General features: G+C 50.4%; 1 long non-coding RNA gene across 1 annotated transcript; it reads left to right on the top strand.

The window, feature by feature from the left end:
• The first annotated feature begins 3739 nt into the window (after positions 1-3739).
• On the top strand, positions 3740-7590 carry LOC138688653 (uncharacterized). The gene is made up of 2 exons (XR_011327537.1): positions 3740-6037; positions 7075-7590. It is a non-coding gene; the product is annotated as an uncharacterized lncRNA (long non-coding RNA).
• Positions 7591-11889: the final 4299 nt, after the last annotated feature.

The following is an 11889-nucleotide window of genomic DNA, read 5'->3' as shown; positions in this document are numbered from 1 at the left end:
AGAAGATGCATCCACTGGACGCCCTCTCCATCACCTCTGCTCGCAAGCAAAGCTTTGCAGGTTATCTCCTAGGTTTCACCGGAGGGAAAAAAAAAGTAATCACAGCTTTCCTAATTCACTCTCCCCTCGGTGGACTTTCCTCTGCTTAGGGCCACCCGCCGGTGTCCCCACTATCCCAGCCCGCTGTCAGTTCAGCCTTTTCTCACCTCATTTCCTTGGCTGTTAAATGATGCTGAAGTCACGGTCAGGTCTTTAGCCGCAGTGAAACAGGGGACTGCTACACTGAAATGAGAACCTCGGTGGAAACATCTCCCAAAATAATGAAAAGTGTGAAATAAAGCTAGCTTAGGTGTTTGAGCGCTGTTTCTTCACATCACATAGCTGTGATGTTGGCCTACAGCTGGCGGTAGGAAATTTGCCAGTGCAAGCTGGGCTAGATCAGGTCCAGACCCCCTCGTGACAACTCCCACCACTCCAGGTGCCGGTTAAAGCACTGCACCCCTGCCTGCACGCCAGGCCCTCTCTTGTCTTTTCCCTTGCATGCACAACATTTAAGATGACCAGGAGCAAGTCAGGAGACCCCACAGCCATCGCTCTCACTCCCTGGCCCCCCGGCTCAGCCACACATGCCCCCCTACACTCACAGCAGCTGAGGGCTGCTCGTGGTGGGGATTTTGGGGGTGACACGATAAAAACCTGCTTCACAGGCTCACCCCGGGGTTTGCCATGGCTGGCTCTGCTCCCTCTGCCACCTGCCCTGCCTGCAGCTAGGACTGCGCTGGCTGCGAATCCCTGGGATGGCTGCTAGTGCCGGGGGGGACAACGAACACAAGTCCTTGCCTGGCTGTATCCCTTCAGCATCCTGCTGGGAGGGCTCAGGAGCCTCATCCTTCTGTCCCATCAGTGGGGGTCCCCCTCCCTTCCCCACATCTGTGCCACGGTCTCTTAGTTATAACACTGCTGCAAAAAATGGTGTCCAGACACCAGCAAGACGAGCTCCTTGCAGCTCGCCAGAGTAGTAACAGCGAGGGGCAATTTTGCAAGATTTGGCCCAGGCGTAAGCAGTCGTCCTTGGTAGCCACATGGCTATGGCTGAAGCCCAAGCAGAGGGCAGAGCAACTGCCACCGAGCAAGCTGGTGGAGGCACGGGAGAGACCACCCCAGCCCTCAATGTTTAACATGCAAAGGATCATGACCTTGGGGGAAAGGAAAAAGTGATTTTCCGGTATTACTCAGAGGAATGGAGGCAGACGACTATCAGGATCTCCCAGTATCACACAGAAAATGCATTACATGATCAGGAACAAAGCCAGGTTTTCTAAGTCCCAGTCCCATGGCAGCCATCGTACTGGTTCCTGCCCAGTACAGGCCCTCAGGATCCATTCAGCATTTTGAAATGGCAGCTAGCTATTTATGGCTGCTGCCTATATTACTCCAAGGAGCAGCATCTTTATTTTACAAACTCAGTCCAAGTTTTCTTGAGTACCCCGCTGACACAGGGTGGATTTCTGAGAGTAATCTTTCCTCCTTTTTTCCCAGAACAGCAAACATCTGGGACTACTGAGATATCATCTTGTGGCATCGGCTGACTTTTTTCTTTAACGAGTTTCTGTGTAACAACTTCATGATGTTTTCCTGGGAGGACAACTGTCTCATCTAAAACCTTGTCTCGCATATTCCTTTATAGAGGGATGTTTTATGCTAAAGCTCTTGAAAGAATTTCCTTTCGTGCCCCGTCCCCACCTTTCTCTGTTTAATTCCTCCCAAATGTCTCTCTGATGCTTAACCTGCAGGTCACCCTCTTCGCCAAAAACAAAGCAAAATGCTGGCTTGAATAAGCTTAGGATACATGGATGTCATTTCTGAACATTAGCAGGCCACATGATACTACCAACTTTATTTGATCCCATTTGCTGGAGCAGCCTGAATTTCTCAGGGGCAGGGGTTTTTTAATCCTAGTTCATTATTGTTCAAACCCATCAAGCAAATGGCCATGGAGCGGAAGCCTGAATGGGCTTGTTTAATAAACAGGCGAAATCATTCATCTGCAGCATAGCAGCTCTGCAGCAAGGCTACGTTTTCTCCCTCCTGCTTCTTACTGGGTCTGCGTCGGCAGCAGTCATGTTAAACCCTGGTAGGGAAATGCGAGGGAGAGTAAATCTTTGGCTTCACGCTAACTGCTTTTGCCCGCTGCAAGAAATCCTTGCTGAAACAAATGGTCTGATTGTTTCCTTGGGTCAATCGCCTATTTTAAATTTATTTCTCACATCTCACTGGGCACTGCTGAGGACACTGGCCCCACGGCAGGCTGTGTTCTTCATCTGAGTGAGTGATGGCCAAAGCAGCAACCCACTCAGGCCCCAAACTGTAGCCTTGGGCTCTGTTGATGACACATTTGCAGCTCCCTACAGCTCTTATCATTGCTGCCATGGAGAGCCAAGATAGGCTGTGAACCCATGGCACCTGCCAGCTTTAGAAAACTAGCCCTAAGCTGTCAGGATGGGCATGCCCCTGTGAGCTAGGAGCTGCGCTGAGCTGCTTTACGCCCCTGACTCGCCCCGCGTTTGAATTAAGGATCAGGCCCTCAGCTGACGCAAACTGGTGCATGGAAATTCGGTGGAGTCTTGCCAGGTAACGGCAGCTGAAGATCTGGCACCCGAATCTACTTTTTATACATAAAACTTGCTATTTTTGCACGGCCTTTGGTTTCGCAGCAATGCCAGAAAAGCTCCCCGGCTGCGTTTCCCCTACAAAAGCGTGAATGTAAGATTTCATTGCTGGACGCTTGCACCAAAGATGTGTTCAAGACAGATAACTGCGAGCATCTGTCACGGTGCCATTTCTGCGCTGAGCAAAGCGCGTGGGAGCCCTGCCTGTCCCCCCTGCTCCCTGCCTGCTAAAACCCAACTGAAACTCATTACATACCAGGAATACCAGCGTCCCCGCAAAGCCTGTGCTGCGTGGAGAAGGCGGCTCTCCCTCGCTCTCTTTTTTCCCTTCCGCCTCGCTTGACTAGGTCTTTGGCAGAGCCCCAGGACTTCGGAGGGGGGAGCGGAGGGGGGCTTGGGAGGGCAGCGACTTCCCGAGCATACCCACGGCCTCATTTTGATCTGCGGTACTGCCTGCTCATTTCCACTTCACAGATGCTGCTGAGCTCTGCCACCGAGAGACAAATCCCAGAAGGGGAAGGGAGCGTGGTGGGGAGGGAAGAGATGAAAGCAGAAAAGAGCCGCATTTATTAAGCTGTTTTTCTTTCAGTGAAAAGAAGCATTTATCAGTGATTTCATATATCATGTGAGATGTGGCTCCCTGCCAATTTCTATGGATGCAAACAAGCCACTGACATCATACCCTAAATATAGAGCAGCTCCTGCTTTAGGTGAATAAATAATGCAGATGCAAAAGCCCAGGTCTTCAGTTACACATTCATTACCATCCGTCTGTCAGGTTCTCATCATCAGGAGAACAACGTCCGACTCCAGCAAGGAGTGACAGGTGAAGAATGCAAAACAACTGCAGACAATAGGTGATTAAGCAGAATTTCCTTGTTCTCTGCTTTTTTCTTACAGCTACATTTCATTTCGGCAGTAATCCACGGTGCAGCTTTTCCAGCGCAGCTCTGCCACCTCCCTCCCTTTCCTTTCAAGCCAAGCTGGAGCGACAAGCCTGGGTGGGGAGAGCCTGAACAATGAACACCGCCAAAATGTGGAAACTTCCCTAGGCGCTTAGCGGGGGAAAAAAAGCAGAAGAAAGAAAAAGGGGAAAAAAAAAAAAAAGGCTCTGATCAGACTGTGGAAGCAGTAAACCAGCAGCATCGCCCTGTGAAACACAAGTTTTCCATGCCCTGTCAGAGAGAGGTTTTAATTAGGGTCTCCCAATGCTAATCGCTCTTGATTCCTCTAGTGGTTTTACTTAAGGCACCCATTTTAACAACCACACAAACGAACCTGTAGCTGGCTCCACAGCATATTAGTTTAGCTCTCAGAAAGCACCCCAAGAAGGATTAGGACTGATAATAAAACCCAGTTGATAATTTCCCCCTTCTCCTCCTTCAGATCAAAGGCACTGAGCAGGAGGAAGCATCCCAACCCATCCTTACTGGGGGAGGACGGAGACAGGAGAGCAGGAAACAAGAAGACAATGAGCCATCAAAGCTGCCGCAAGGTGTTGGATCGATGACAACATCTGCATGAGGGTCTGGGCTACAATAGAAGCTGTTACCATGGGAACGGGCGCAAAAGCATCAGGCGGGAGGCAGCAGGCGATGATGAAAGGTGGGAAAGCGGGAGAGAGTATTTTTAGATCGCTTAGGAGGAACACTACACAATGACATCATCCTATCTCATTATTTGCACCCGTGCTGTAAAACGCATTCTGGCGTCTGCCCCAGGCTGTTAAATGGGAAAATGTTATTATGGATGTGAATTATAAATACCGTGGTGAAACCTGAGCTCAGGAGTTATTAGACATCACTATTCTGTAATAAAGGAGAGCATTTAATACACTGTGCCGTACAGAGTCACTGTACGGTGCAAGAAGCATTGTGTCTAGGATTTTAATATTCTCAGAAAGTAATTATGAGTCATCCTTTTATTGTTATTAAGAAGTGGAGTGCAAATAATTTTACACATTTGATATCCCACACATCAACAAGCCTTTTGCACTGGAGAAACATGGCCTAATTTTCCAGAGCGCTGCCTGCCAACGTGCTCCAAGTGAATGTGGTAGTAGTCGTGGGTGCTCAGCACTGCCAAAAATCCAGCCATCCGTGTCACATGCGAAAGAAGCCTCATTAATCTCGAAAATACAAAGCGTACGTTTCACTGCCTGTGTTCAGCTCCTTTGGCAGGGCCAGACCCCTTTTACAGCTAAGGACCCAGTAGATACCCACGGCATCTGCTGAATATAGCCCCGATTCGGGGGATGGGGGGGGAATTCTGACTCTCGGGCACGGCTCCCGGCGGACAGAGGAGAAAGCCTCCGGCCCGGAGAGGTGAAACGAGCCGGGGCTCGTCTGCCTTGCGCCGGGACGCGGGTGCCCGGAGCCCACCGCCCTGGAGAGGCTGGAATCACTATTCCCGTCACGCCACCGGCAGTGAAGTCGGAAGGATAAACCCAGAGGAACGCGTTTCTTGTGACTGCAGAAGTCTGAGCCTGCTCTCTGCCCCCGAATAACCATCGGTTATTCGCCAGAGCGTGTCGGGGGCCAGCAGGGCCTGTCACTGAAGATGGGCAGGGACTGAAATTCCCAACCCACGCTGACACCCACCGACGCTGCCAAAATACCGCCGGGTGAGTGACAGGGCTCGCCCGAGCTTTCGCCCTGCGCGAAGCGAAACACGTGGGTCCTCAGACGTTTGCTTTCGCCCTCGGGACTAACCCCCGCCTCAGCGGGCGAGAGCAGGAGGCCGGGTAACCGCCGCCGGGCCGGGGGAGCGGGCACGGGGCAGGCAGCGGCGCGCAGGCCGGCGGCGGGCTGAGGCGTGAGCTAGGCCGACGTCAGGCCGCAGCGCTCCTCCTAGGTGAGCTCCAGATACCCTCCCTCGCCCGCCGCTCCCCGCCGCTGTGGGCCCCCTCGTCCCAAGGGCGCCGGCGGGCGCGGGTGGGCCGGGGGCCCCGGCCTCCCCTGCCCTGCCGTAAAAGGCGCTGGTGCCAGCCCGGCCAACTGGGGAAACGGAGCAAGAAATAGCACGGAGAGGATGGCGGATGAGCAGAAATACATGCCAGCCAGGGACTGACTTACCACCTGGCTGGAGGCCGACGTGGCTTAAAGCAAGGACAACAGGTAGCAAAACCTGGTTTTCTATTTTTGTGTTACCCTGCGATCACGGTGAGCAACTCTTCTCTCCGTTCAAGCTCTCCTTCCTCACAGAAGATGTGACACTTTAAATGTATAATAAACAGTGAAACGTGCTGATGTGTGTGTGCGCTACTTCTGATCCATCTTCGGGAGGAGAAGATGAACGTTACCCAACACAGCGTAGCTCAGACTGCCAAGGGTCCCATAGGGCACGTCTGCGAAGCAGGACTAGAAAAGGTGAGTGAATTTAGCTGAGCCAGAAATAACAACACCTGAAGACATTTTCTTTCCTAGTCTAAATGTGACTTTCTAGCTCCAGCATCCCTGAGCCTGTTGTACTTAAATCTCCTGACTTAAGTAGACCATGCCTGAAACAGCAGCCTTTTTTATGGTATCATTGGCTAACTTGACCTATTCTGCACATCGGCTTCATTCAGCTTAACCTCACCCCCCTTTCCTAGTTAAGGTAATGCCCAGCACAATGCTGAATAACTTTTGCTTTCTTCCTGGCAGGTCTTTTTTGGCACTTCTCATTTTATTTTATTTTTGAGGAAGGAGGTTAGGGTTCTACATCTTACAATATTAGTGTTGGATATAGATGAAACAATATTTCGTGCAACTTATCATTTAATTTGTATTATATGTTAGCTTTGGCAGGGCAGGCATTGTAGTCATGCCAGCAGAGAAACTTTGATCTGAATGAGTGTAAAACTCAGCCAGGCTTGAAGTAGAGTTGCAGAAAATAATTTCAAATATTAAAAATCTGGCCCGTGCTTTTGGGGGTACAGGTGCTGGTGGTGCCTGAAATATCCCATTTTATATGAGGCATGACCTCTCTGTAAAAATCAAGGACCATTTTAGGACAACGTACAACTCGGGACGAGGAGTCACTCTGGACATGTGTGGAATTCACCAGACATATTTTGGGCACTGCCCCAACCTGAATCACAGCAGTTGTGGACATGTACGGCTTGAGGGACCTCCAGAGATCATCCAGCCCCTCTTCCCCTCCCCTCCCCTCTCTTCCTGTCTGATATCCCCGTCCGATATTTGTTTAACCTTTTTAAAATATCTTCAGTGACAGGAACAGCCCTCTGCCAGGGCTAACCTCTCCTGCTGGTTACAGCATGTTTTTCCTTTAGCTCTAACTCAATTCACTCTCACCGAGAAACAGCTCACCTTCTCCTCTGCCTACCTGAAGACTAGTTGGTCTAATGGCAATCTTTACATATTTGACATGTTGCCCCGTCTGCCCTCATCCTCCACTCTTCCAGCCTGGACAAACCAGCTCTTTCAACCTTTCCCTGTAAGCCATGTCTTCCAGGCTACCACCATGTCCTGCTCTCTTCTGTGCTCGCCTGCATTGTCCCTGGAGAAGCGGGATGACATCCTCTGCCCAGCTCAGCCCTGAGGAGGGAGGAATGATGATTTCCCCAGCCCCACATCTGGTGTGACCACTGGCACCTCCCGGTTGGCCCCTTCCCAGTCCCGGACCACCAGCTGCTGCCTTGCCTGGACCTCCCCTGCTCTGCTGCTGCTGGACCAGCCCTTCCCCACGGCATCGTTATCTGCCTGAGTCCTCCTTCTAAGTGTGTGCTGTGCACTGCCCTGTATTGAATTTCATTTTATTGATCTCAGACTATTTCTCGTATTTGTCAAGACCACTTTGATTTCTAGCCCTCCAAAGTGCTTGCAAAGTGTGCTTCCCCACCTGGAGGTACCCACAGATTTTAAAGTGTGCTTTCTATCCCATTACCCTCCTCATTAATAAATAATAGCATCATAATCCAGCGCTGTCTGCTTGCTTGCTGTCTTCCCTTCCCTCCAACCTCTCCCGATACTGGGGCAGTGAGCACCCTTGCCCGTGAGATGCAGGAGGGACATGGGCTTGCCACTGGTGATGGCAGCCCCCTGAAGTCAGGGGATAAAGCACATCGTCCCACGCTCAGCAGCTTGCTGCTGCCGGCGTCAGGCACTAGAGCCTCGCGTCTGACGTAGGCGTGCCTCTCCATCCAAAGTTAAAAAGCTGCTCCTATCCGTGTGTGCATGCGTGGGGGTGTTGAACTTCAAGCCTGTAGCCAGAAGACAAGCTGGGCTTGGTTTGGCTCAGCAGGACCACTGAAGCTCGGGCTACCAGAAACGTTTACTGAGCAAGTTTGTGCAGCTTCAGCTCAGGCTTGCCAGGGACCCAGCTGAACAATTAAAGGAAATATCAGTTCAGTCGCAGGTTGCAGCACACTCATAGCCCTGCCTTCAATGAATAAAATTAATCATTCTCACTGATTCTCTAATCAACCCAATCCTCAGAGGTGTAAATTATGCTGGCAGATGTATAATCAGGGAAGTTTTCCAAATTAACCTAAAAAAAACCCCAAGAACCCACTGAGTCTCTCAGTGTTGGCTGAGCTGAGCAAAGGCTGTCTAAAACAACTGCAACACAAAACTGGGTGGCAGCAACTTAGTCTTGCAAAAGCCAATGGAAAAACAACCATCCTGGAAGGGAAGGCTTCAATTCAAGATGATGAGGGCCCCCCCAGGCCAGCCTTTCCCAGCTGACCCTGCCCCGATGCTTGGGACATGCCTCCAAGCACTTGTTTGCATGGAAATCCCATCAGGATCCTACACCTCAGCAGGTGCAGAAGCATCTCAGAAAAGGTCCCAATCCCTTTGGCCGGCAGACCTGTAGGAAGAAAACAAACCTCAGCACTTGGCTAGGAATAAAACACAGAGGGTGGGGGTACGGTCATCAGTGGGTGTCATCCTCTGCTAAATGCCCCCCCCCCCCGCCAGCAGCCGTGGTCAGGCTGTTGGATGGAGGGGGACATCAGCTTGACAGCTGCAGCGTGGTTTTGTCTTCTCACTGCTTCTGTGGTGCAAAACGCCAGTGCTCCTTGGAGAAGTGAAGGTGGCTGATGGGTGATAGCACCCAGCAGACGGCCTGTGTGAAAAGGTTATTCATCCACTGACCTGGGTCTGCAAAGGATGTTGGGGCACTCTATTTATTCTCCGTAGAGATGTGGATTGAAATAATTGTACTGATGTGTACCGAGTAACGAAAAAGAGGAGATGTCAGAATTTTAAATGCAGCATTGGAGCCTTTAGAGGAAAACAGTGAAACAAAGCAGCAAAACCTGAGTTACAAGTGTATTGCCTGTGCGACCTGGGGGCACAAAAAGAGTTCGGATGGGGCCCAGCCTGCTGCTTTATGTACTCACTGTTTTATTATGTGAAATAAAAATAAAATGGATTCCAGCAAATAATGGTAAATATTTGATGATATAATTATGCCTTATTAATGCAATGTTCTTTCTTTTGCAAATTAAATTTTCACAGGAATTCATCACCCATTTCATTTTTATTATTTAGACCATGAGTGTGTCACAGTTGTTTGTTATGTACTTTCATAACCATTTGATTAATATTAAATGTTTAAAATAAAAACTCCATTTATATTTTAGTTATAATGGCCCTACGAAAATATTATGAATACGAATCAGTATTTATGGCCCACATGAGTTCTTAGTACTACTTTTGATATTTTTATTGCTGTACAGGACATGCACAGTTCATTACATATGAAAAATAGTTTAATTTTCAGGAGCTTTGTAATGATCCGTAAACTGGAGAGTTTTCCTTGCCATGCTGCACCAACCGTCTCTGTCCTTCTGCTCCCACTTCTTTTATCCTGAAGAAGGCAGACCTGAGGGAGGGACAAACCTACCCTATCTGCGTGCCTGGAAGAGCAAATCTCTTAAAAGGCATGAACGCAGGAGTTGCAAGCTTTGAAAATCCTGACACCACAGCTCCTGTCCACCCAGATGTACAGAACTGGACCGCAGCTGGGCAGGAATTGGGAAGAGTGTTAACTACCAGGAATTATCTCACAGGCCTGTAAGGCACCTTTCATCCCTGTTGGATGTGGTAATAAACAGAACCTTGTATGTTTGACAATTACCCCGTACAGAAAAGCTCCTTGTAGCTGCTGCAGAGGGTGGCTGCAGCCGGCACCCTACTGCTGTGGGTTTCAGGCTCCAAAGATGCCTGGGAGGAGCAGGTTCCCCTGCAGCGCTGGGAGCAGCATTGGGTTTTCTGCTCCAGTAGCTCAGGCAATTGCAAGTACTTCTGGGGTTTTTTGCAGTACTACAGAGAAGTGCTGTGGCTTCCATTAAAAATACAAAAAAGAACCAAGAAACCCCCTCCTGAGCACTCCCCCTGCTCTCTGCCAACCCACTGTGAATCAAGCAGTCCCGTGCAATGTTTTTGGATGGATCAGACCCGCCACAGTCATTACTGTGCATGTGTAGGATGTTAGTCCTAAGCCAACTACCTATAAAGGCCTTACTTTCCTTTTGCTACACCAGCTTGGTGCTCTGTCAGCTTTGACAACGTCCTTAAAGACTTTAAATGTCATGCACAGAGTATCTTCTTCCCAGCTCTAGTTATGCTGGATTTCACTGGCACGCTCACGCGTTGCCTGCAGGAAGAAAATGGGATCCCAGGATTTGCTAAACAACCTAATGACAGCAGGAGACAGGGGTTTGCAGATGACAGCACCCGTCCCCGCCACCATTTCCACTGCTGGAAGATGACGGGTCCTGGCTCCCTCGGGGCGACAGGGCACAGCTAGGCTTTCCTTGCCCAGCTTCCTCTTAGCGACTTGGAAGAAGCACGCCTACTTCCATCTTTGCTGGGCTTTTATGAGACATGGTGGACTTCTGCCACACGCCTCGTGCTCCTTTAAAGTCATACAAAGTGAATACGAAACCAACCCCGTCTGTCCTGATGGCTTCCCATCCGCCTTGCCTTGCTACGCCTGACTAGCTGAGGCAATGGTGGGTCCATAAAGCAGCAGTATGCTCCTCGCCTGCGTGAAGCCAACTAATGGTGCCGGACTTTAGCAAGTTAAACAGTCCTTGTAAAAATTCTCTGCTCCAAGCCTGTTCCTCTGTTTCTGAAACACTGCCAGACAGCCATCCTACTTCTGCGGTGGGTAATATCCCCTGCAATTCAGAGTTTGCTAGGCAGAGCGAGCAGACGCAGCCAGCAACAAAAGGCTTGTATTCTCCTCCATGGCTGCTGAAGTGACATTTTAAACAAGCAGAGAAAATGTTCCTGAAGGTACAGAGATTTAAGTATCAGAGGTAAAAGCAGCTGCGTCCCCCTGCACCGCCAGGGCTTGCTCTCAAGAGCTCATCCTGATTCTCATTTCAGTTCCCCAGGTTCCAGCAGTGCATCAGACGTGGCCTTCCACTGAACTGAAACCTCTCATTTTGGGTGATGCTTAGCAAAACATTTTCTTCCTGAGGGTCGTTCAGGAACTTTTGAGCTGTGAGAGGACAGGCAGAGTGTGCAGGGGCCTGCATGTGCTATTTGTACCCCTTCCCTCCCTCAAACACGTGCACACCCATGAAGACCACTGAAGAAGCACAGGCTGTGCGTGGCCGTGACCTTTTCATTGCAGCCCGCTGCGGGCTGCTAGGTCTGAAGAAGCAAATCCCCACCTCAGTTTGCAGAGGTAGGGGAGCCAGGACCCCTTTTCTAAGTGCTGTTGAAACCCCTGCCAAGGGTGGGGACCCTCTCTGCTGTCAGAACAGGCTTCCAACGCGTCCACCTCGGAAAGCCAGAGGGGAGCAGCTCCCGGTGCCTCCGCAGGGGCTTGGCGGCTGCGCCCGGGCTGGCAGGGCAGGGCAGCACCTGGAAGGGCGTTTGTGCCCCCCAGCCCCCCGTGCTGCCCTCCACTCACTGGGCTGCTGCTTTCCTTTAAGGGCAGAGCGCTCCATGTTTCTCAGCCACCTTCGTAAAAAAGGCTGGGGAGAGGGTGTCAAAGTGGGAGGCTTGATTAATTTGGTTTGAAGGTAATGGCTGCCATGCAAAATAGATGGCTCTTTGGCCCCTGGGTCCCACCTTGTATTTCTGCTAACTTGAAGAGGAGGTGGCCTTCCTCCGTTCAGAAACTGAGCTTCCTTTCGGCTGTTGGGCTTCGGGATCTTTGGAAAGACATAGAGCTCTTGTATGGAAACCAGCAGCAGGAGCCTGGGACAACTAAATTATACTGTTAAAAACACTCAGTCCTTTGAGTGAACTGACAA

The sequence above is a fragment of the Haliaeetus albicilla genome, chromosome 13, assembly GCF_947461875.1.
Source record: "Haliaeetus albicilla chromosome 13, bHalAlb1.1, whole genome shotgun sequence".
Classification (NCBI taxonomy): Eukaryota; Metazoa; Chordata; class Aves; order Accipitriformes; family Accipitridae; genus Haliaeetus; species Haliaeetus albicilla.
This window is presented reverse-complemented; position numbering and strand designations above follow the sequence as displayed.